Here is a 6000-nt window from a genome sequence, read left to right as displayed (position 1 = left end):
GCAGCTGCGCATACGTAGGAGGCGGGGATTTAGGATCGCCGTCCCCTTCCCCCTCAGACTCAGAGGAGGCGGAGCCACATTCGGAGCCTGAGGCCAGTGAGGAAGTCTGGCATCCCGTGTCCTTAAATTGTATGAGGTCCCGGGCGCCGTCCGAGCTCTGAGAACGAACTTCCTCGAGAGCCTCGCGAACCGCCGTAAGAGTCGGGCGGTCCGCTCCCACCGACCTCTCCTCTTGGAGGCACGCCCGCAGTAGTTCCCATAAGGGGAGAACAACGGGGTCGATATCGGGTTCCTGGGGATCGTTAACTGTGCGCCGGAGATCCTTTCCTAATTTCTCCCAAGACTCAAGAGTTATTTGGCCCTCGTGGGTGAGCCACGGCGCAAAGAAATCAACACTTCCAAGGAACCTGACAAGTGTGGTCTTAGAAACCTTAATCCCTTTGCTACGCAATAATGCTTTTAACGGATTAAGCAACATTGAATGGCTAGATGAATTTCCCATTTTCAGTTTAAAGCGGGAAGACACGTCCGCTATCTTATTTTCAGTTTAAAACGGGGAAACAAGTCTGCTATTCTTTCAGTTTAAAGCGGGGAAACACGTCCGCTATCTTAGGGTGCGTCCACCCTCCAACCACGAGATATACCTCACTCGCGGGGCCCAGACGGTAAGACTGACCTCGCTTACCTTCTACTTACCGGGCAACGTAGAGGAAGCTCCCCGTACGGGCCACCAGCTGCTCGGCGCCGTCCTCGTCCAGCAAGAGACAGAGACCGAACACTTTGCACGGGGTTCCTTTATTGCTCGGCAAGCAGGAGATCCAGCTTCGATCTCTTCTGGGCAGGAACTTCCCTTACACCCGCGTAGCAAGGGTTTATATGCACAATACACGTCACAAATCAGGTGATAGGCTAGAAGCGCGGGGATAGGACAATCTCGTGGCAAGGCGGGAAGGAGCGAGCTAGAGCGGGAAATCTAAGGCGGGAAGGAGCGAGCAAGAGCGGGAACTCCCTGAGATGAGGAAGAACCCGGAAGCAGGGAGTCGGCGCCATCTTAGGGGCACGGTTCCTCCGGTCTGGTTCCCTACAGGGCAGGAAGTCCCGGGTGCCAGGAATGCTGGGGGAACGCAGGGAGAGGCTTCTGGGAGGGGTCAGGGGCCGAGGCTGGCCTTCAAGGCTGTCTGTGAGGAGCCAAGAAAGCACACCTGGCCGGGCTCAGGCGCTGGGGGCAGGTGCAGGCGAAGCTGTCGCGGCACTGGCGGGGCTGCTTCCGTGACGCCCCGCGCCCGGAGCTCACAGAGGGAAACAGGAAGCTAGCCTCCCGAGGGAGAGATTCACAGAAAGATCTAAAAAAACCCTCTAACTCAAATGTTTAAAATAATCACAGATTTATTTTTTATTTTTTATTTTTTTAAGAAAGAAGCCAGCATTGTGGCGCAGAGGGTTAAATCGCCGCCTGTGTCGCTGGATGCCAGCATCCCGTATCAGAATGCTGGTTCGAGTCCCGGCTGCTCCACTTCTGATCCGGCTCTCTGCTAATGCACCTGGGAAAGCGGCAAAAGATGGCCTGAGTGCTTGGTCCCCACACCCCAACAGGAGATGGGGATGAGGCTCTTGGCTTCAGCCTGGGCCACCACCAGTCACTGGTCATTTGGGGAGTGAATCAGTGAACATAAGATTTTCTCTCTGTCTCTCCTTCTTTCTCCCTCTCTCTCTGTTGCTCTGCCTTTCAAATAGATAAAACAAATCTTAAATAAAAATTTTAAAAAGGACTATAGATCATGAAGGCAAGGACAGAATAAAATGGAAAAAAAAAAGATACAGATTTTTTTTTTTTTTGACAGGCAGAGTGGACAGTGAGAGAGAGACAGAGAGAAAGGTCTTCCTTTGCCGTTGGTTCACCCTCCAATGGCCGCCACGGTAGGCGCGCTGCGGCCGGCGCACTGCGCTGATCCGAAGCCAGGAGCCAGGTGCTTCTCCTGGTCTCCAATGGGGTGCAAGGCCCAAGGATTTGGGCCATCCTCCACTGCACTCCCTGGCCACAGCAGAGAGCTGGCCTGGAAGAGGGGCAACCGGGACAGGATCGGTGCCCCGACCGGGACTAGAACCTGGTGTGCCGGCGCCACAAGACAGAGGATTAGCCTGTTGAGCCACAGCGCTGGCCAAAAGATACAGATTTTAAAAAGAATCAAGTGAAATGATAGCCATAAAATTAGTTATGGAAAAGAAAATGAAGCAGTTTCATTGGGTGGGTTAAACAAGATTCTCAATACAGCCAAAGAGAGAATCAGTGAATTAGAAAACAACATTTGGGGCCGGTGCTGTGGCATAGCGGTAAAGCTGCCTCCTGTGATGCCGGCATCCCATATGGGCACCAGTTCACGTCCCAGGTGCTCCACTTCCAACCCAGCCCCCTGCTAATATGCCTGGGAAGGTAACGGAAGATGGCCCAGGTCCTTGGATTCCTGCCACTCCTGTGGGAGACCAGGATGAAGCTGGCTTCACCCCGGTCCAGCCCTGGCCATTGTGGCCATTTGGGGAGTACACCAGTGGGTGGAAGCTCTCTCCCTCTGTCTCTCCCTCTCTCTCTCTTTAATTCTTTCAAATTAATTAATTAATCAATCTTTAAAAGAAGTTGGTGACATTTCCCAGAATAAAGAACCAACAGATAAAGGAATGGAATTGGAAGACGTAACGAAATGGCACAGTGCCATCGACCGAGGTCTAGAGGGAGTGAATAAGAGAATGGGGAGAATTTTCGTCTGAGGAGTTAGAAACGGCAAAGCGGTGCTAAATAAATATAAGCAAGTATTGGATCATTGAAAACAAGCGAGGCAAAGGACTGACACGACCTGGATGCAGCCTCTCATAGCAGAAAACGCCAGCATGGTGCTGGCGGCAGCCAGGCTCTGCCTTAAGCACTTTGCAAGAGTTAACTCACTTTCCAGCAATGACCGCCTGGGGCCAGAGGCAGCCGACGGGAACAGGTTCTGCATTCCTCTGTTATTTGGAAGAACACAAAGGCATTGACTGTTTCCCACGTGTTCAGTTCCTTGTGTATCCAGAAGAGTAAGCGGTGAACTCTGACCTCCTGCCGACAATGAGGTCAGCTTTTCGCTCCCTGTCCCTGTCCCTGGGCTGGGACATTTCTCCTCCTTGCAATGGACCAGATAAGGCCACCTGGCTACTTCTGGCTAACGAGCAGAAGCGACTTGAGTGACACCCAGGTAAGTTCTGTTTGTTTTGTTTGTTTGTTTGTTTTTTTAAGTGTATTTATTTATTTGAAAGTCAGAGTTACACAGAGAGAAGGAGAGGCAGAGAGAGAGAGAGAGAGAGAGAGAGAGAGAAAGTCTTCCACCCACTGGTTCACTCCCCAGTTGGCCGTAATTGGCAGTTAGCTGCGCCTAACTTAGGCCAGGAGCTTCCTCCGGGTCTTCTATGTGGGTGCAGGGACCCAAGGACTCGGGCCATCTTCTACTGCTTTCCCAGGCCATAGCAGAGAGCTGGATCTGAAGTGGAGCAGCCAGCACTTGAACCGGTGCCCATATGGGATGCCGGCACTGCAGGCGGCGGCTTTACCCGCTACGCCACAGTGCTGGCCTCTGGGTGGAGTTCTTAAAGGCAGTGTGAAACCCTCCGGAATCCTGCCAAGGAAGAGAGAGCGCTCTCCCACCTGCAGGTTTGCTCCCCAAATGCCCACAACAAAGCAGTGTCCGCGATGCTGTGGTTCCGTCAGCATCAGTCTCGGAGTGCTGGAGGTGAGAACATTCCTTTGGTTCCTGAGAAAAAAACAAATCTTTCCTCTGTCCACGGCGGGCCGAAGCTCCACAGACCAGCAGAGACTCGTTCCCTCTGCCTTTCAGCTCTGCCATTCCCAGCTTCCAGATCGCTTCAGGCTCCTTGATGGCTACTGGAGCTCCAGCCATCACAGCCACAGTCCAGAAAGGAAATAGGAGACAGGAGTTAGCAAGAACATAAAAACAGCTCTACCCCAACAGCTGATACTACAGTAAAGTACCCCTCTCCCACCCCTGCCCCCCACCTCACATCAGAAGCACCTCTTAGCCTTCAACAGGTGCAATGGCCCATGTTGCTTTGGGACTCTGAGTCAGCTCTTGGGCCCTGCCTTCCAGTCTTCCTGGCTCACGGTTGGGTTTCCCTGCCACCCACGTGGGAGAGCCTGGTTGAGTTCCAGGTTTCTGGCTTCAGCTGGGCCCATCCCCTGCTGTGGGCATTTGCGGAGTAAACCATCAGGTGGAAGATCTCTCTTTCTCTCTCTCTCTGCTTTGCAAATGGAATAAAAATAAATAAATAAATAAATGTTAAAACCATTAACCACATGTATGCACGAGCTTTGCCACAGCCCTAGGCCGGGGTCAGAGTTCATAAGTGGGCCGAGCCGCCCAGCAAGTCGACACAGCAAAGTAACCGTCTCAGTCAAGTATATCTAAGCCAAAATCAAGTTCCTACTCAGTTCAGCTCACGGAACCGCCGAGCCACCTGCTGCCCCAGCCACCCCCGCGGGGGAGGAGGGTTGGGGACATTCATATCAGCCGAGAGTCCTGGGCTGGAAGATGGGGGCGCTTGGCCGGGGCTGAGCAGGCCCGAATTTGTGAGGGAATCAAATCCTAGCCGTCCACCTTGCAGTGTGGGCCTGGAGCCGGCATAGGCCAACCCCTCCTCGCTGGCCTCTGGCTCTTGGCCTGTGCTGGCCTCACCCCACCCCCCTGTGGCCTCCTGTTCCCCTCTTTCGTGGTTTGTGTGGTCAGAGGAGGCCCAGCTGCAAGTGCAGGCAAAATAAACCAAAGGGCAACTCGGCTCGGCCCAGCTGCTTCTCGGCTCCGGGGTAAAGGGTGCCACGGCGGCTCGGTGGTTTAACGGTCCCTGCCACTGTTCCCAGCTCTGACAACGTGTGTGCACACGCGTGTACATGTGAGTGGACGTGCGCATATGTGTGGGTGCACGCAGCGTGCGTCAGCCTCATGCCCACTCTCTGGCTGTTCTTGAATTCTTCGGGACAAGCCCTGGCCGGGTTCCCTGCAGATGGGGCTTAGGCTCTGGGCTTAGACTTTGGGGTGGGATCCCCCCAAAGCCAACCTGGAGGCAGGGCTGCAGGAGGTGGGTTGTTGGCTCTATGTCTCCAGGAAGCATGATGGTAGCAGTGGGGCACAGAGGTGAGGAGAGGAGGGAAGTGCACGTGGACTGGGGAGCCACAGGTGGGACCCCCCGGGAACTCTCTGAGAAGCCCTGAGGACCACACTCAGGCTGGGGGCCGGAGGCTGTGGCTGGGTTAAAATGTGGTTTCGTGGAGATCTAATTCACACGCCAGAGGACACACCCCTGTAGAGTGTCCAAGTCAGTGGCTTACAATATTTTCACAGATATGTGCAGCCATTACCTCAGTAAACTGTAAGCATTTTCAGCCCCTCAAGAAAAAAAAAACCAAACCCATTACCCATCACCTGCCATCCCACCCCACCTTCCCTCAGCCGGAAGCGATGCTGACCTGCATTCCGGGTCCACAGCGGTGCCTGTTCTGCACCCTCCCTAGGAGGAGGTCCACACGCCGTGTGCGCTTCTGTGGCCGGCTCCTCCAGGCCCAGCCGAGCTGCAGCAGGTGTGGGCGCCGCCTTCCTGCTGGCCCGGTACAGACCGCCCATGTCTTCTTTATCCTCTCCTGGGTCCGGGGATGTCTGCATCACTTCCATTTTACATCGCTGGAGGTTCTTCGTGGCCCGTGAGCGTGCTTCGGCGACCAGAGTTGCCGGATCGCACGGTGGCTGTGTGTGGCCGATTGAGGTCTGCAGCCTGTTTGCCCACGGGGCCACACCATGTGACAATGTTCACTGTTCATGCCACATAACGAGCTGCCCCCAAAGCGTCCCACTCTCACTCCGTGTGGTCGGGAAGCTGGGGGCTGTGGACTGGGTGGTTCTGGCTCAGAATCTCTTACGAGGCTGGAATTTTGGAAGGTTTCGCTAGGGCGGGGGAGGGGGGTCCTGT

This window comes from Lepus europaeus, chromosome 1 (assembly GCF_033115175.1).
Source record: "Lepus europaeus isolate LE1 chromosome 1, mLepTim1.pri, whole genome shotgun sequence".
NCBI classification, from domain to species: Eukaryota; Metazoa; Chordata; class Mammalia; order Lagomorpha; family Leporidae; genus Lepus; species Lepus europaeus.
The sequence above is the reverse complement of the archived record's forward strand: the minus strand, read 5'-3'. Positions refer to the sequence as shown.